Here is a 20933-nt window from a genome sequence, read left to right as displayed (position 1 = left end):
TATAATATTGCAGATTGTGAAAACTATGATAGAAATCTGAATTCTTTTTTGATCTGAAGAAACAAAGAGCAAAGATCTGAACAACACAGGATCTGGAAAGTGATGGAGTTAGATAGAAGGAGTTTAAATGTTGACTCTTTGGATACCTCATTCTGTAAACTCAAGCATAAATATTCAGGCAGATTCCTAGCAGTGTAGTGAAGGATGAGAGTGATACAGTAATCCAAGATATTCATTTGAAGTCCCAGGCATATCATGCTCATTTACTCCTGACAAATAAATTAACCAACACTCTTCAAAGGAGTAAAACAGGCTCCAGCAAGCCGTGATCCAAAAGTACTTCACATAAATGAAAAAATTAGGAAAGCTAGATTCAGTCTCAATACAGAAGAAAGTAAATGAAAACCAACTCCAAGAAGAATAAGTAAGAATTTTAAAGTAGGTATTCTGATACTGCAGCACATGAAGAAAATATGCTCATAATGAATTAAGAGAAAGCAAATTATAGTCAGAAGTAAAAGGATTTAATGGAAATTCTAGAAATGAAAACAACAGTATTTAAAATTTCATATTTAACTGACTAGCCTAAAAATTTCAAATTTAACTGACTTTACCTATAAAAATAGGAGATGACAGGAGAAAGAGAAAATGAGTTAAAAACAGGTCAGTGGAAATGATTAAATCTGAAGAGAAAACCTTTAAAATTCACAGAGCTTCAGGGACATAGTGCAAAATAGGAAAACAATTTTCATAGATATAACATATCTTGGAATGAAAAGAGAAGTAGTGGAGAAGAAATAATGACCAAAATATTTACTTTAGTGAAATATAGATTTACTAAATTGAGAAGCTTAGAAAAATCTAAACATGGCATATGTACAAAGAAAAATATGCATAAGCAAAGCAAAATCAAGCTTTAGAAAACCAAAGTTTAAGAGAAAATCTTGAATATAATGAGAAAAAATTAGCATGCACAAATGATAAGGATAATTCTATTATTAATCTCTTGTTAGAAAAGAAAAAGGGCCAGAATACATTAGAACAGTATATTTAAAGTGTTAAAGGGCAAAACTGTTAATCTAGAATTTTCCACACAGAAAAAAATAACCTTCAAGAATGAGGCTGAGTGTGGTGGTGCACGCCTATAATCCCAGCACTCAAGAAGCTGAGGCAGGAGGATCATTACGAGTTCAAGACCAGCCTGGGCTACAAAGTGAGCTCAAGGCCAGCCTGAACTGCATAGTGAGACCCTGTCTCAGAAAGACGTCCCCCAAAAAGAATGAATGCAAAATGAAGGGATTTTTGGATAAAATTAAGAAATTTTCACTTGAAGACCCAGCTTATAGTTAGTGTTGAAAGAAGTTCTTAATGCTGTAAAAGAAATAATAATCAATATGATGAATTTCAAGAGTTACAGTGAAGGTACAGACAGAATGCTATTGGTGAAAGAGTAGACATATAGGTCAATAGAATGGAACAGAGTGATCAGAAATAAATCAACACAAATACAAGCAATTGATTTTTGACAAAGATGTAAACAATCAGTGAAGAATGAATAGATTACTGACGTGTACTTGTTAAAACTCAGCAAATGGATGCTTAAGCATTGTATGTAGCATGTGAATTTTGTCTCAAAAGAAAAGTATATAGGCAATTAATAAATTGCAGTTAATCATATGCATGCTGACAGATTTAGGGAACATCTGGAAATGTCTTCAATTTACTTTGTCTTTTTTGTTTTTATTTTTTAAAAATTTATTTTAAAAGTAAAAGAAGGAAAACACATTAACAAACAGACAACCATTTACAAAATAGCAAAAGAACAGTACAAACTATACAGTTACAAAAAAATGGTAGGAAATTAATGCTTGTTGTATTCTGTAGTGATATCTTCAAAGTGATTTCTCAGGAAAACAAATAGAGACATGCAATATTGATCAATCAAGTAATCATTAACTGTTTCTTTCAGTACAGTAATAGAAGAGAGTAGTTCAACTATGTTAGCTATCCCGTATATACATACTTACATAATTTCCCCTTCTTTCCCTTCTTTTTTCAATTTACTTTGAAATGAATTCAAAACAAAACAGACTTGTGAATGAATACAGGGATAAGTAGAATATGAGAAATCAATTTTGGAAAAATGGTAGAATCCAAGTGGTAGCTATATCCAGGTGTGGTGGCATATACCAGTAATCCCAGCACTTGGAAGGCTGAGGCAGGCAGATTACTGTGAGCTCAAGGTCAGCCTGGGCTACATAAGCAAATTCAAATGCAGTTTGGGCTACATAGTGAGTCTCTGTCTCAAAATGACAGTGATAACAACAAACACAAGTGGTAGCTAAAAGATGCCTACAGTATTATTTTTGTGTGTATATATGAGGTGTTTTGTAGGAAATCATGTAAAAAAAAATTATAAGCTCCTTGTTATGGACTACTATTTTGTCAGGACTATGGTTTCCCAAATCATGAATAAGTGATTCTTTATTTCCAAAGTTGTCCTGATTTGTGGAAAATAACAAACATGAAACCATATAAATACATTACTAGAAATTAAAAAAAGATAGACACAAGCAAGCTATGTAACACACAGAAAGTTCTCATCAAACCAGGGGTGATCAGAAGTAGTAGGGAAGTCGCCTGGTGTTAGGTGATACTTGTGTTGAGTCCTAGAGGAAGACAGAAATGGAGGAACAGGAATTTAGGTGAGAAGACTCCATGGGCAAAGACAAAATGAGGAGAGACAGCCTGAGGTATGTAAACACTTGCATTTTGATGAAACTAAAGTTTAATTCATAAAATAAGTTGGTGGGACATTAGATGTAACATTGAAATTTGGGTTTATCCATGGGGAGCTGCAGTTGGTTATAATCAAGAAATAACAGGGTCACATTTGAGTTTTAGAGCAGCCACTTGGTGGTTTTGAAAGATAGAACTGAAATCCTGCCTCTGAAAGAGTTAGAAGGCAGCTACAGTGCTGAGACATTGTGCAAGTCTCAATTAGGATTTATATTTTAAAGATAGGGAAAAAGAGATTCAGTTTAAGACACAAGAGGAAGGCAAGGTTGGTTATGGGCTTTGGGTGACAATACAGTTTATATTCTTTACAGTGTGCTTTTGAGGGGAAGAGTTGGCATTTCACTACACAAGCCATTGCAATGGGCATTGATTGGGATAGTTTAGAACAAATGAAGCATACTGCCATGCCCGATATGAGGAGCTGAATTGGGGGTGAGATCCTAAAATATCTCTGAGACTCCTGGCTGACCGAGGTAGGAACGGGTTAAAAGTGATGTTTGGTATAAAGACATTCATGATTTATATATTTATATTCTAAGGAATCTTCAACTACTAGAGAAAACTCAGCTTATTACTGACAACAGTAGTCAAGGACTGAAGTGGAATTTGAATTGGAGCATGTAGAATATGGGACATAGATGTCCAGAAAGATGGAAGGAGGCTTAAGACTGAGGTGAGCTGTGTGTTTCAAACTCTGAAAAGCAACATTTAAAATAGATCAGTATGGATTATCTACAGGGTTCTACAGTGGGAATAACTCCAGTACTCATTATTAGGAGGTTAGGAGTCTATGGGAAAAATAAACACAAAGACAGACATTAAGACTCAATATGTCTATTTTGTTTTACTGGCTCTGGACTGGAGCAGGAGGCTTGGACTTACATCAACTATTGTGCTTTCTAATACACCCATGGGTTTGTATTTAGCATTGCCACATGGGGGCAGGTGTCTCTAAAGCAGATAATTATCAGTCATTATGATACTCTTGGCTGGGCGTGGTGGCAGACTCTGTAATTCCAGCTCTTGGGAGGTCAATGCAGGAGGATCACTGCAAGTTTGAGGCCAGCCTAGTCTACATAGTTTGTTCAAGGCCAGCCTGACTTATATAGCAAAACCTTGTCTCAAAACCAACCAACCAAACAAAACAACAAACAAAAATATTCTTGCTGTCTGAAACAGTCTATAGTTTTTTAGGTAGAACACACAATTATCGATTTGGAAAATTATCTATCTAGAAAAGTAATCACTGCTGGCTCATCCACAGCAAACCCGAAGAAAGGAGAGAAAGAGGTAAGTATAAAGTGTACCACTTGATCTTGCGGTCATTATTTAGTTCCAATCAAAATAGAAATCAACTGACATTAGATTCTTTCTACCAGATAGCTTCCTCCTCTAAATAAGGGAGTAAATAAAGGATCGGTCGCAGAAGTAACAGGAGTTCTGCTGGATTTCCTCCTTCCTCGAATAGAAATTCTGTCATGGAAACATGAAGGCAGGAGAGGAGGGTTTCCTCCTGACAGTTTTTTTGCTCTCCTATAACTCAAGTCCAACTTTGCTGTCCATTTCAAAAACATGTTTGATATCTTTCCATACAAGAACCCACTCACAGAACACCCCCGTGGTAGCCCACCCACAGTTTTTTTTTTTTTTTTTTTTTTTTTACTTCATCCAAATGGCATTTTTGGCACTGACATGCTTACTTTTGTAGCTTTACGTTATGCTCCAAACTCCCTTGCTGTAGTTTTATTTCACTTCTTTTTTTATCCGATTGATTTCTTTTGAACAGGATATACCTTCTGACCAATTTCCTCATAATGAATTCTCTACCACTAAGTCTTAGTGATGTTTACGAGGTAAAATTGATCTCTGCTAAACCTCAAGTTCACCTTGACTTCCCCCCCAATCTATCCTCTATACATGGGTATATATCTGCAAAAAAGGTGCAGATTTTTATACTTTCTCTTATGTTCTCTGAATTACTGGGCATCTCATCCACTGATAATCTTTTTTTTTAAATGTAAAAGGTGATATTGACTATACAGATATTTTCCTCATTTTAACTGAGAATATTTCACCTTCTTTTTCAATTTCAAGTTAAAGTCTCTCAGAATAGAAAATTATATTCTACTTGATCATCCCAATATGCTTTTCCATACCCTCTAGTGAAGCTCGAGGACATAGCCCTCCTCTCTCTTCCTCAGGCCTTCACTGTGCATCTAGAGGCTTTGGGTGGATAGAGGAACATCTGTCAGGTCTGGAAGATGCCAAGGGAGGTGCGCTTCTTGTATGTCCTTCCCTGCCAGATGTGTGGGGGCTTCGTGTGCGTGTGTGTGTGTGTGCATGTGTGTGTGTGTGTGTGTGTTTATCGTTTAAAATTGGGTTTTGAAAATTCCCTGATCAGAAAGAGCAAGTAGAAAAGAGGAGCAGCAATCTATTTAAGTGTAGATAAGCTTCGATAAGAGCAGCTTAGATAAGCTTGGATCTCAGCCTCTGGCAAAAGGAAGTTTATTAGTATTACATTCTAGCGAGCCAAGAAAGAAAGGCAAAACAAGACATTTGGCCTTATAGTCAGGAAAGCTAAAGCCAAAGGGTCAAAAAACAATGCCTTTAGCTCATCCAGCCCAGAGTTAGGGAAAATATTACAGACCTACCCTTATGTTTACATGTGCAGGCTTCCGTTCTGTTCTCCAGCAGGGGCCACTACTAGGGAAACCTTTATCTGACTTCTTTCTCTAACAAGGAGTATGAAACTAACTCTGTTGATGTTTGGAGCCTGCGAATGCCGTCAGAGACCACATGGACACTTCGCTGTGGCTGGAGTGATGTGAGTCATGAGTTTCTCTCTCATCTAGTCACACTCCCAGGTTGCGGTGACTCAATGCTTTACTCTTTTAATTTCAGTTATGGATGCCTGGGTGCATCAGAGCTGCCTACGCAACCAGTCACATGATAGGAGAGGGCTGACAATTGCAGTGACCTCTGACCCAGGGGTCCTGGCCATGACGATTGCAGTAGGTTGAGACCAGTGAAGATGGTAATTTGTATATGTACCCTGGAAGAAACACAGGAAGAGCAGGGACGTGGATACCAATCCAGGAGCCTTCCGTTTTCCTGGAATGGATTTTGTCCTCCTTGCTCTTTCCTCACACTGTGCGACCAGTTACAGGATCAGCTGGTTAAGGATTTAGGGTCTCAGGATCTCCAGCAAATATCTCCTTTATCAACTATAATCAGCATTCCTATCCCTAATCCTGTTGTCTTTGGACATTTAAGTTTTGGTCTATATATATATATATATATATATATATATATATATACACCTATTTGCCTATATGTGTCTCTGAAAGATATTCTCTAATAATCTACTGTTTACTTCTTACAGTCTTTCCCTTTGAAGCCTCAGCGCAATGTGGATGAAATGACTCCATCACTTTCAACTCTTGCGCATGGCAAAGGGATCCCAGACATAGGTCATTATAGTGAGAGTGGTACAGAGATAAAATAGGACTTATTAGGGGAAAATGCACAAGCGGAGAAATAGCAGAGAATGTATAATTCTTCAAGCACTTTCTTTTTGTACTACTGTGGATTGAAACCAGGGCCTTCACAATGAGCTACTTCCCCAGGCTCCCTCTGTTTTTATTTAAGATAGGGTCTTGTCAAGTTACTTAATTGACCAGGCTGGGCTTGAACTCGTGATCTTTCTGCATCAGCCTCCTAGAATGCTGGGGTTACAGGTGTGTGCCATCACACTGGCCTTTCAAGTGCTTTTTATGCAGAGTTGTGGATACAACCTGGGTACAGCTAGATCGGATGCATCATGGACAGTGGAGAAGACCCTGCCCTGGAGTGATCTCCATGTTTATGGAGGCTGTATTTACATGTGTAGAGACTACAAATCTATCTTATAAGGACCGTATATTTACAGGGGCTTGTTATCTAGATCAGAGCTGGCAATTTTTTTTTCTGTGAAGGATTAGAGAGTAAACATCTTTAGCTCTGGGGCTTCATGTTCTTTCACAATCACTCAACTCTGACATTATACTATGAAAACAGCTATAGCCAATATGCAAGTTCATGGGTGTGACTGTGTGTTAATAAAACTTTATTTACAAAACACCTCAAGAGCCAGATTTTTACCCACAGGGTCATAGATTTCCAGCCCCTTATCTAGATCACAATGTAAGCATTAAAACTTTCTAATGAAAAAGATCTTCAGCAGAATACCCAGAAAAAAATTCATGCCTATGAAACCAGTTACTTTTTGACATCAGTGCCAAAAACATATACAGGAGAAAGGATAGCCTCCTCCGTAAATGGTGCTGGGAAAGTGATTATCCATATACAGAAGAATGATGATCAGTCCTTGTTTCTTACTATCTGCAAACATCCACTCAAAAATGGATCAAAGGCCTAAAATCATGTTCTGAAATTGTGACACTGTTAGAAAAAATGGGGAAAACACTTTCAGATATTAGTGGCCATGACATTTTGGATAAAAATCCCCAAACCCAAGAAATGACAGAAAAAATAGACAAATTGAATTACACCAAACTAAGCTGCACAAGAAAACAAACAATCAGGAGTGTGAAGAGATAACTCATACAATATTTGCAAACTACTTAGGTAAGAAGGGAGAATACCTAGAGTATATGAAGAACTAAAAATGAACAGTAAAAAAGCAAATAATCTGACTGGAAAATGCACAAATGATAGGAATAGATTTTCTCACAGAAGATCTGCAAATAATAAGTAAGTAGATGAAAAATGCTCAATGTCACTAGTACTTGGAAATGCAAATCAAAAGCACAGAGATATCATCTTACACAAGTTAGAATAACTGCAGTCAAAAAGACAAAAATGAACAAATGCTGCTGAGGATGTGGAGAAAGGGGAGCTCATGTACACTGTTGGTAGGAATGTAAGTTATTACAGCTATTATAGAAAACAGTACAGATTTCCTCAAAAAACTAAAACCAGAGTTACCATATGATCCAGCTATCCTACTACTGGGTATTTATCCAAAGCAAATAAAATCAGTGTATCAAAGAGATGCATGCATTCCCATGTTTATTGCATCACTACAATAGTCAGGATATAAAATCATCCTCTATGTCCATCAGCAGATTAATGGATAAGGAAATGTGGTATGTATACACAATATATTGTCATAAAAAGAATAAAGTTCTGTTATTCACAGCAACATGGATAAAACTGGAGACCATTATGTTAAATGAAATAAACCAGACACAGACAGATAAATATCACATGTTCTCACTGGATGAGAAAACTGAAAAGGTAGATCTCATAAAAATGATCATTCCTTTCAATAAACCCTTAGACATCAGCAGTACAGTTATCCCAGCCATCCTTCTGTATATATATATAGTTTTCCCCTTCCTTCTTTCTTTCTTTTTCTCCTTTCCATAATCTCAGTTGTTTCCTCTTTTGAGCAATTTCTTTCCTTTTCCCAACATCTATTGTATGTTTTGGGTTCCACTGACTCTTTCATGTTCTTACACTAGGGAGACAACATAATGTCTACACATATGATTCTGATTTATTTCACTTATGAGTATAGTCTCTATTTGCATCCATTTACCTATAAAAGCCTCTAGTTTATCTTTTTAATAGCTAATACTCCATTGTATAAAAATACACCATTTTATCCTTTCCTCAGTTGATGGGCATTAATCTTGCATTCTTACATCTGGTAATTTGACCAACTTCGATGAAGATAAAAATATGTAATATAACAGCCACTGTTAATCCTTATCATTTTGTTCCGAAACCCTGTATCATTCTTGGTATTTTTGCTTTGTTAGGTTTTTGTCTATGTTGTTGGCATTTTGCTATTTTTTTTTCAATTCTCCTTAAAAGAAAAAAAGTGATCATTAGAGGCTAGCAAGAGTGGGGAATGTAAACGGAGGTAGGCTAATGGGTACGAAATTACAGTTAGGAAGAGTAAGTTCTAGTTTTCCAGAGCACAGTAGGTTGAGTATAGTTTACAACAATTTACTATATTTTATAAAGAATTAGAAGAGAGCAGTTTGAAGATTCCTGACACAAAGAAATGATTGCTGTTCAAGGGGATGAAAAGGCTAATTACTCTGGCTTTCTCATTCTACATAGTATACATATATCAAATTATTAAACTGTATCCCATAACCTTATATAACTGCACCTGCCAATTAAAAACAAAATTTAAAAGTGGTCTTGAGGGAAGGAAGAACTTCTAGAACTCAGTAATTCATGCCAGCTGGTTCTGTTGAGGTAACTGAGATCTGCAGAGTGAGCGCTCTGCTACGGTGCACAAAGAGACATGGACATGATCCTCCAGGAGCAGGTTCCCTGAGCACTAGTGTTCATCTAACATGAAACCACAGGCACAGGTAGGAATCATGGAAAAGATTTTAGAATATATATGCCTGAAGGCTCAGTCTCTAGTTCTTAATGTCAACCTATTCCGGTAGATCATGTGGCCCCACCTTGCTATTGACATATTGTGTCAAGGTTGTTATCAATCTTTTTTATGTTAAAGAGTAAAGAAAACAAAATAACAACACAGATAAAAACAAAACAACTCCAAAACAATAAAACTGATAATAGAATTTCAAAACAAGATGACAGCAAATTAACAATGGTTGTTATATTACATATTGTTATCTTCAGTGAAGTTGCTCAGATTACCAGATGTAAGAATGCAAGACTGATGAAACAGTTACAGAGAATAAAAATAATTTAAAAACCCACTGGAAGTGATATAGAGTTTCAGCGATGTATGTACCCATGTGTATAGCAGCGCAATTTGTTATAGATAAATCTTAGAAACAACCCACACGCCCATCAACTGAGAAATGGATAAAAAAGATGCGGTATTTTATACAATGGAGTATTAGCTATAAAAAAAGATAACTGGAGGTGTTATAGCTAAATGGATGCAACTAGAGACCATACTCATAAGTGAAATAAATCAGACTCACATGTGTAAACATCATATTGCTTCCCTAGTGTAAGAACATGAAAGAATAAATAAAATCCAAAAGGTACCATAGATATTGTGAAAGGGAAATAAATTGCTCAAAGGGAAGGAACAACTGGGATGAGGGAAAGCAGAAAATAAAGAAGGTTGTTATTAATCTTTGTGTTGCAAAATGCAAGCATTACTTTGCTGTCCTTTTCTGTTCAGTTATGGTGCTGTGTGTAGGTGTGTCTGGCTCCTCTGACTTTCTTGGCTTCTAGGCCACTAGTATTCTTTCTGCACCATTGGCTGCATTCTTCTAGTTGGATGTGCTGTCTCCTTCCACAGAGCCTCTGAATTTCAGAGTGACACACGGTTGCCTTTACATGGTATGTGCTTTCTCCCGAACTAATCTCATTTAGTCCCTTAGTTTAAATAACATTTCTATTCAGTAATTCCAAAATTTATATCTGCAGCTCTGGCTTTGCACTTAAGATTCAGAGCCATACATACACTACTTTTTTGATGACTATATTTGGATGTTCAATAGTCATCTCAAGTTTAATATATTTACAGGGCAGAAGTAGCCTTGCTTTCCCCGTTTCCAGTTTATTGTATTATCCTTCCAGTTGGCTAAGTAAAAGTTTCTCACAAGTTCCACATTTGAGCCGTGGCAAAACACAGACCAAGAGCACGGCTTATCTCCTTCTTTATGAAGCCAAACCATCCCTCTGCTAGACTAATGCAACAAGCCACTGACTGTTCTCTAAATATTCTTTTCTGGTTATAACCCAGGGAACAAGGAGGGTGCTGTTTAAAAGGTAAACTGTATCATGTTTCCCCTCAGCAGAGAGAACCTCTAATGGGTTCTGGGAAAACTCAAGGAAAACAGAGTTCTCCCATTATGTGCCCCGCACCCCCACCCCTCAATCTCACCTTCCATTGTCCTCGACTTCATCTCCTTTGCTGCAGCTCTGTTGCCTCTTCTTGTTCTGAGACCCATTTTACCAGCTGTCTTTTCCATCTGAAATGCTCTTTTCTTTGAAGTCTCTATTTGGCAGGCTTCATTTTGGAGGCTCAGCTCAGAATTGATCTTCTCAGAGCTTTCTTTTTCAACTATTAATTAGTTTACTCACTATCTATCAACACTGTCCATTACAGTGTTATTTTTATTTTCCTTCTAGTTCATTCCATGATAATAAGTACATGGGCTGGTGCATTTATTTTGTGTTTCTCAGTACAAAACAAACTCCTGATCGCTAAGACTTATCTGCTGGATGCCTTGATATCATCTGAAGCAGTGTGCAGCAGAGTTGGCTGTAAAACTATTGTTGAAAAATGAATGGATAATAGAACACAAAATATTTTCTTTCCTTTCCTACATATCTCTGCCAGGAACATTGCCTGCTACCTACGTACTCAGCCATTTTGTTTCACAAACAGTTTTAGCAGCGAGTCACCAATTCCCAGGATGCATTTCTTTTTCCTGACGCTGTTGTTGGTTTTCTAGATCTTGATAAGCTCTGGGCCTTCCTTGGTGTGAACAGCACAGGCTGACCCTTTTCCAGTGTGTGACTCAGCTACCTTTTAATTTCTTTCTAAGTCACAGTCTTCTTCCAGCTTCCTCTTCATACCCTTTGTACTTCTTTCAGCATTTTCCTTTCCAGTGTTCTTTGTGATATGAACTTCTATAAGATAAATCTGTGAACTTTTGTCTCCAAACCTGAGGCAGTTCAAGTTTATACTTGTAAGGTGCAGCAGTCATTAATGGCATGGCTTTATGTTCTTAAAATGGTTTCAGTTTGGACATTGTATTCTAGGGTCACCCTCACTGATGTACCTATGTGTCACTGTCCCTGCTCTTTCATCACAGAACCTCTGGTCGGCAGTTTTTATGTCTCTTGGTTAGTGGTCTCAGGTGGCAAACACTCTCCCAGTGCCTCCCCAGGGAGCCCTCATTCTGAACTGTCACATCTGGTCGATGGACTCTGATTTGGGCTTTGCAGCCACTGCCTTCTCCTACTGGGGCAGACAGACTAATTTATCTAGGTGAGATGAATTAGCAATGAGCAAGTAGCCTCCTCTGAGAGCTGCTGAGCTGGGCTTTGCCTGCCTCAGAAAGCTGAGTCATCAGCAAGGGCTTGCACACACTCTTCAGTATCTGAACATTCATTTTTCTCTGCCTCCTCCTCTTCTACCAAATGCATGACTTGCCGTTAACAGAGCCTGTTGGTCAAGGCTTAAATTGCCTGTTTCTTCTTTTCTGTTTCTTTTCATATTGGATAGCACACTTGTTTCTCATTGGCATATTCTTCACAAATCAATGGGAAAACATTTTACTTATGATTTAGCACAATGCTTCTGTGGCCACACTTTGTTTGCCATTGATTTGTATGACCCAAAATGGAGTGACATACTTAAGTAGTCTATGATTCAGATTTCTACCGCCGAATTATATTAGTCTATCCAAATTAGCATAACTTTACCTCTTTTCATAAGGCTATATGATAACATGGAGTGATGTATCATGCAACTTTGATTTTAACTCAGTCTGCTTTACTGCTATCTTTTTCAAGTTATTCTGACATCATTTGGCTGATTTTTTTTCTCTGTGGCACACTCTTACACTTCTGCTATCTGGTATAACTTGACTTTTGGAGAGTTTTCTTTCATCACAGAAGATTTTCACCAACATTGTTGTAGATGCTTTAAAGTGCACACACTGATTTTATTCACTTGCATTTAAGTAAGTTCTAAGGTTCTTGGTTCTGAGGTTCTCATTGCATTGAGCAGCTTTTGCTGTGTAACAAACTGTCTCATCACAAAACTTAGATTCTTAAGGCAATAACCATTAACTTAGCTCAAGATTCTGTGAGTTTGTAGTTTCAGCTGTGTGATCTTATGCTGATCTTGGCTGGGTTTACTCATGCTGCTCTTGGTTGTTCTGCTTCCTGGGCTTGGTAGTGATTGACTGGGTTTGGAGTGCAGCTGGACCAGATGTTGCCTTCCACCTATAATCTTAGGCTTATTCAGATAGTTGAATGGGATCTGAGAACACAAAAAGAACAAGCTCCAATGCAAAAGCTGCTTTCAAGCCTTTGCTTATACCACACTTGTTAGTGTCTAACTGACCAAAATAATGACTAAGATCAGAGTCAGTCTGGGATATTTCTGCAGAATGGTATAATATGAACAGCAGAGTTTTGGGAACCATTTTTTTTTTTTTTGTAAGCAGAGAGTTTATTAAAAAATTTTTACATTGAAACACTGTACACATATATATGATTATTTTGGTTGTATATATGTGTATAAGATTTAGTGAAATTCATTACAAAACTTAGGAGATTTCATTACAAAACTGAAAAGACCCACCTTGTAAAGTTTTACCACATGACATAGTTTTAAAGGACAACATTATAGAGAGATGCTAATATATTTTAGTCAATGTTATGGACTGACTCATGCCCTTCCCCATTCATATGTCAAGGCCCTATCCCCTGGTTCTTCAAAATGTGACTATTTTGAAATAGGAATTTCAAAGGAGCAATTAAGGAAAAATGAAACTTACCGGTGCGCCCCAACCCATTATGACAGATTTCCCCATATGGAGAAGAGATCAGGACACAAACAAGTATGCACAGACAGGAGGGTCATGTGAGGACACAGTGGGAAGGTGGCCATCTGTAAGCCAGGAGAGAGGCCTCTGTAGGAACCAAACGTGCTGAACCTTGAGTTTGGGCTTTCAGATCTTAGAATTATGAGAAAATGAATTTCTGTTGTTTAAAACACCCAGTCTCTGCTGTTCTGTTATCACAGCTCTACAAAACTAACACAGTATGTTTAAGTCAGAAGCAAATAAAATTATGTATCACAATATACATTCCATAAAGAAATGTTTATTATCTTCTCTTGCATTATGTTAAAATGTTAAGATGGATGCAGGAAAATGCATTATATTTAGCCTTTCAAAAATCATTATTGAATGCTGACTCTGCTCAAGAAACTATCTTAGTACTTTTGTGATCCGTGAACAAAAATAAATTACAAGCAGTGGGAAAGACAAAACCAAAGCTTGGGGAGGGAGAGTGGAATATACACTTATATATCAGAGTGTGTTAATGTCTCATAATAATTTCCTTAGTTATGTATTGGCTTGAATTCTCAGAAGTCTGTGTGTTCCTTTGGGATAAGCACTATTTCCTTTATTTCTGTTGTATGGTAACTAACAACAGATATTTGTGGTGGATTGACAATTGGTGGTCAACTTGCAACACCCAGCTGAACTGAACCAGCATGGTACTAGGTGTGGGAAGCCCACCTGAGGATTGTTTCCAGCAGCATAAGAGGCAGAATTAAAAAGGAAGAAGATTAGAAGTTGTTGGGAAACTGTAGGGAGCTGTTTGTTCTCTTGGAGTTGCTTGTCATGCTGGCTTTCCTGATACGGACACGGCTGTTCTCATCACTGGAGGAGCTTGGGACCTTGCTGTTGCTGCACATTTTTGGATAGCTCTGGTCCTTGCTTTGAGCATTGTTTCCTGCCTCCAGAGGGGAAGATGGTGCACTGCTCAGTCTCCAGGAGAAGCTTGTTGTGATGGCTTTCCTGATAGGAAATTGGCTATTCTCATCATTGGAGGAGCTCAGGACCTCACTGTCTCTGAGGATGGCTGTGGTACATTTTGGGAGAGCTCTGGTTCTTACTTTGAGCATTGCTTCCTTGCTGCAGTGTAGATCCCTCAGCCTGCTAGCATAGATCCTCCATCCTGCTGGCACAGACTTTCTAGCTTCCACCACTGACCTTTGGGCCTTCCTAGCACAGATCCATGAAACAGGCCTGCATGAAGCATCATCATAGGCTCTTGGCCTCCAGTTAGACTCATGGGGTGGGCATTGTTATGGACTCTAGGTCTTCAGCTGGACTCATGCAGGACATTACTGTGGGATCCAGGCCTTTAGCTGGATTCTTGGGTCTTTAGTGCACGGACAGATTTTCTGAGCTTTTTTTGCATATGACTCCTTGGGTGACTATTATAAAATAATCTTAGAATTAAATGTCCTGTATTGTATTGTTCCCCTTTCAAAACCCAAAATGACAACAATATTTTTGATTAAATGTTGCATCTGGTGTGAGCTGGAACAGAAAGAGGGGCATCATGTTTCATCTGTGGAGAGCTGACCTCAAGCCTGATTGGGTGGGTTGATAATGGCGGATGAATGGTGGTTATATGAGCTCTGCTAGCATGAGTTCTCTCATGGAGATCTTAGACCGTAAGGCATGAAGTTGTGTCTGGCCATTCCAAAAAACAGGTGTTTGTGGTGGACAGGAGTGGATTTTACCCCAAAGTTACTCATTCCATGTTTCTTAGTGGGTCTGATTTATTTGGGGAGAGGGTCTAACTTAGTAAACTCAGGTTTTTATCCCCTACTATCCAAAGGTTTCTAGGTTTCTTTTAAAAACATTGCATTACTTATGCAATAATGTGCTGCAGAGGGTGCCACAAGCTTTTGTTCCCCCAAATTTAGATGTTGAAATCTTGATCCCCAATGTTATTGTATTGGAGGTGGAGGCTTTGGCAGAGCAAGTAGGTCATAAAAGTGGAACCCTCAAAATCCAAAAAGGACCCAAAGAGCTCATGCTCACTTTTTCTGCTGCACGAGGACTTACTTATCAAGAAGGCTGTTGCTTGCAACCTACTAAAACCCAACTGTGCTGATGCTCTGAGATTTCCGGCTGTCAGAATGTAAAAACTAAACTTCTGTTGTTAGTCACCCAGTCATGGTATTTGTCAAAACAGCCCAAACTGACTTAAACAGATGGCATCCAGTAATCCAAAGGAAAACCCCAGGCAGGGAAGAGTGGCTTTGGAATAGATTTATTTGAAAGCCTTATTGGAAAGTTGAGCCATAGTTATTTCAGCTGTAAATATAAAATGAAGTAGAGAACTCAGCTCGGCTTTGCACGTAGAGGTAGCGCTCTTGCAAAATTTGTACAAGGAAAGAAAATTGCCTTTATATTTTGCACAAGAGAGCCAGGAATAATGGCTATTCCTCACCTCAGAATGTCAGCTCTTAATAACATTGCAGTGCAACATGTCAACTTCTGAACCATTTCTGGTGGAATGAAACCTGGGATGCAATTTTGGGGAGCCAATAGCTGGGGAAAAAGATCTCTCCTGAAGAGACTCAGGTCTTCAGGGAATATGCAATAAAAAGCATGAGTAGAAGAATTGAGCAGAAAGACTTAGAAATCAAAAGATAAATAATACTGCTTTTTATGAGTTGCAGTATCACTAAATTTGTTTTAGTAGATTTAGTTGTTACCCAGCATAAAGGTTTATATATACCTAGTGCATAATTTCACATACATACATTGTGAATACACTGCTTTCATGGTTATTTAATAATTTAGCTTGGAGTTGTGGAAATAATGTGATAATTTATCAATACTGAATGAAATTTGTTAAAATAATTTAGAAATGATTTAAAATCCTCAGAAGGGAAAGGTGTTCAGATGGATGAGGAAAACTCAACACCGTGAAATTACATTTCTCTGAAGAACACTCCTGTATAGGCCAATGATACTGATTTTAGATGAAAAGGTTGTGGATGAGAATTCAAGGCAAAAGACAGAATAAGAAAGAAAAGCACAGAGCTCTTCTCATCCTTAGTGTCACCTGCAGACTGGTGGTGAGAGGGAGTGGACATTGACTGCCTGTAGGAAAGGGCTAGGTGATCGGGATCAGGAGAGGAGAAAGAGAGGGTCTGGAGAAACCTTCCCTGTCTTCAAAGGGAATGAGAAATGGACTATTCCCCTAGCCACCTGTATTCTAAATTTATATAGTTGAATAAAGAACACATTCTCAACAATACATTGCTAAACATGTAAAAGGTAAAAAAAGAGCACAAAAAGGTAAAATGTAAGTCCTCTTCCCAACTTTCACTCTTAACTCCTCACTACCCCTGTGTGTGTGTGTGTGTGTGTGTGTGTGTGTACCAGGAATCAAACTCAGGACTTCACATATACAAGGCAGGGGCTGTGCTGCTCAGCTATATCCCTGACCCCGTTTATTATTTATTATTTTTATTTTTATTTTCTTAAATAAATCCAGCTCTTTAATTAAACTATTGGGAATTAAGGAGACAAACTAGAGCTGCAAAAGGATGGTTGAATGATATTAAGATTTAGTCAAGTACACATTTATCATTCATATGCTGTGTGATCTTTGAACGTTTCCATCACTGACCTTTCTTGAGTTAGAAATTCTCATTCTTAAATGCACTTAACAAAACAAACCAATAAACCTACAAGCTCATCTTTCTCTCCAAGGAATCCTTGTATGCCTCATAGTAGGGTTTGGAGAATGGGTTTTCACTCTATTCCCTGGCCTTGATGCTGAAGAGGATCAGGATCTCTTAATCCTTTATTATTTTTTAGAGGTGATCTTCGAATTCACAGATATTTTCACTTGAAAAATAAAGGAGAAAACGGAAACCTTAATCAGGATGCATACTGCGCTACTCATCCTGCCCCTTTGTCTCTTAATACCATTTGGGCCCATATCACTTCAGTACAAATAGAATATACTTCTATAAAGCATATGCCCCACAGTATTCTGCTCTATGGGCATGCCTGGATGTCCCACAAATTTAACAGCTATATTTTCAATGGTTGGGGATTGATTTTACTCTCTTCATTTTTTGAAGTGGATGCTGATCTCTTTTTATTTTATTCTTTCTTGTTCAGCAATAAGGACATTTATGACTGTAAATTTGCTTCTGCTCTTTCTTATCAAAGAGTGTGTATACTGTATGTAGCCTCATTGTCAATGATTTCTAAATCATCTGAAGTTTCAGTCCTGATTATTTCTTCTTTGACTCAAGGGCTACAGAAATGTGTCTCATACTGAAGCTGAGGTCAAAAACAGACCACATATTTGATGGTGGTTTCATAAATTACATCCTCTGGTGACCTGGGAGCTGTGTTTTTATAAGTGTGCTGTCTGATGTTTGCATAAAAAATGAATCATGTAATGACAAGTTTCTCAGAATGTATCCCTGTCTTAAGGGAGGCATGACAGTATTTAAAAATTTTGACTCTTCCAAGGTCATACTTATTAGGCTTTGACTATTAAAATTGTTTACATTTCATTTATAGGCTAATTTATGTTATTATTTTAATAATGGCAGTTTTTAAGGAAACAAAACCCCAACATAACAGAAAAATAGCAGAAAACATCAATTACTGGTTGTGAGAAGTAAGAGAATTGCATTCAGTTTTGATAGCATGGAGTGTGTAATTTAGTTGTAAGGTATAGTAGTGTATGCTGAGCATTACCTAGCAATGCTTGAGGGAATCTCTTACTACCACACCCTACACCAGCTCTGCTGTGGCCAGCCAACACCATCACACAGCTCACAAGGGAATACTGAGAGTTAGGAAATGTGTTCTGCCATCCCACCCATAATACCCATGACACCTTACAACTAAATTACACACTCCATGCTATCAAAACTGAATGCAATTCTCTTACTTCTCACAACCAGTAATTGATGTTTTCTGCCATCTTTGACAGATTCATAAATTCAATTTTTGTCTTATTTAACATGAAGCGAATTTCCTTCTCCTTGAGGAGAAACATCCACTTTGAAGGGCATGCATTTTGTCTATCCTTCCTTAACACAGTACCTACTTTATTTGCTATTTAAGGGGATTTTTCTCGCTCTTTAGCTCAAAAAATCCCACCCCTCCCTGGAATGCTAAATATAACTGATTTGTTTGGAACAAGCTACAAAAAAATGGCTGGGAGTGACTGGGCAAAGAGATTAAAACCAATTTCTCAGAGGGATTAGTTCATTGTTAATACATGGCCCTTTTCATCCCATGGAACATTCATTTGCCCCGCTAACCCTGGGAGATATGGGCACTGTGTAAATAGATGTAAAATATTTAATGATGAGGAAGATCTTTGGCTCATATTCAGGTACTGGACAGGCCCTCCTCAGGGAAATGTCTCTGCATCTCTGAAGTATTTGTCAGTGGTTTACCTAAAAGATGGAAGAAAAAGTATCTTTTCCTGTGTAAAAAGACACAGCAATCTGAGGGAGTGTTATGGTGCTGAGCAACTTTCAGAAAGTCAAGTTTATAAGAAATAGGTCAGCAGGAGAACAATAGGAGCAGAGGAATAAGGGGTCATGTAGTTCTCAGGTCTTTCATTTCTTGCTGTTGCACAAGTCTTATAAATAAATGACTTTGGGGCAAAATTCATTTATAGATTGTAAGTCATAAAGTTTCCTAGGTTTAGGAAAGATAGTAGCTTTCATGCTACAGTCATTCTGCTAATAATACCTAACTATGTGATTATTCTGTTTATGAGTACTTTCAGAGTCCAGCATTATACTGTACCTTTCATATACTTAGTGACTAACAAACTAATTGAAATGAGTAATGCTTAATACATCAATTAATTTGAAATATAGTAACCTGGATCCTTTTCTTGTAAGAAGAAATCCCCCCACAAACTCAAGGGACTTTGACCAGCGTAATTCCTACACTGACTTTGATCAGTGTAATTCCTACATGAGATTCCTACACAAATAGAAAGTGCTATGCATGAGGAACCTTGGTTTGGGAAGCGTGTCCCAAGGCTGAAGGCATGTTGAGCAGACTGGTGTCCTTGTCCCTTTTCTTCCTCCAGCTCTGAGGATGATCTTGTGTAATCATTCAGCTTCCTCGGGCTTCATTTTCTGTATCTACAGTGTGAAGGAGTTAGAATAAAAATGTATGCTTCCTTCTACCTCTAAAATTTGGAGACTGAGTTGAATATGATATCTACATTCCACAGAAGTTGGCAAACAAAAGAAGTAATTACCTGAATTTTATGAGAAATTTATGCTATTTCTTTCCTTGTATACATCATAAATTTTCATGAAAAGTTGTTTTAAATGGAAGTTTCTCTAATGAGAAAAATATATTTGAATAACCATGTGTCATTAGAAACTGCTGGGTAATCCAATATAAAAAGCTGATTATTTTCTTATTCACAGGAGGAAAAAAATATGCCTCTTATAACAATAACAATAAACAAAACACAATGAGATTGAGTTCTTTGGTGTACAAAAATGGCATAGCTTTTTTCCTTTTAATTTTTATGATGATACAATGCACATAATATAAAATTGTTATCATAACCATTTTAAGTGTACATTTCTTTGATACTAAGTACATTTATATGGTTTCACAATCACCACTAACATCCACTTCTAAAAACACTTTGCATATTACAAAAGTGAAACTCTGTACCCATTAAACTTTACTTTCAGGGCCTGCTAACAACCCACTATAGCTTTTAATTTCTCAACCTCAGTTGTCTTCCATCCTCATTAACCTTGACTTCTTGGTTACTTTCCTCTGATTGCTGAGACAAAATACCCAACACCCAAAATTAATGAAGGAAAGGTTTATTTAGCTTACAGTCTGTGGAGGTTTCAGTCCATATTTGGCTGGCTCCAAGGCCGAGTGGCACATGGCAGAGGGCAACCGTTCATGGCATGGGAACACAGCAACAACCACCAGAGCAAAAAGGGAGGAGTGGCGGCAAGCAGCCTCTTCCTCTCCCTTACATATGCAAACTACCTGCCCCAGGGTGGGTGTAGCTCTCACACCCATAATCCCAGCACTGGATCACACATCAATCATAAACTCTAAAAGCCCGCCCCATGACTGCATGTGGCTTTGAGGGGACACCTAGACACAAACCACAACTGTCATATTGGACTCTTAACCACCTATAGCTTTTTGGATCTTTTTTCTTTTGTTGCATTTTTTTTTTAATTTATTAGTACATGGTTCAGTGCATAATGATTACATTGGCTGTATGGAATTGGTACATGTACATAACAGATTCTAACTCTTTCTCCCCCTCTTCCCTACTCCTTTTTATTTTTGCAGCATCATATTCATTTACTTACCTTATAAGAACTTATAAAGTTACTTATCGTATATGTAGGCTGAAAACTAGAATGTATAAAACATGCAAGATCATTGTACTAAGTCTGTATGCTTTTAGGTATATTGTCCATGCTGGATTGCAATCCCTTCTTTTTTTCTCTTTTATTTTCTTATTAACTGTCTTTTTAGCTCTCTCTCTCTCTCTCTCTCTCTCTATATATATCTCTC

Source organism: Chinchilla lanigera, unplaced genomic scaffold (genome assembly GCF_000276665.1).
Source record: "Chinchilla lanigera isolate Chin_1 unplaced genomic scaffold, ChiLan1.0 scaffold00093, whole genome shotgun sequence".
NCBI lineage: Eukaryota > Metazoa > Chordata > Mammalia > Rodentia > Chinchillidae > Chinchilla > Chinchilla lanigera.
The sequence above is the reverse complement of the archived record's forward strand: the minus strand, read 5'-3'. Positions refer to the sequence as shown.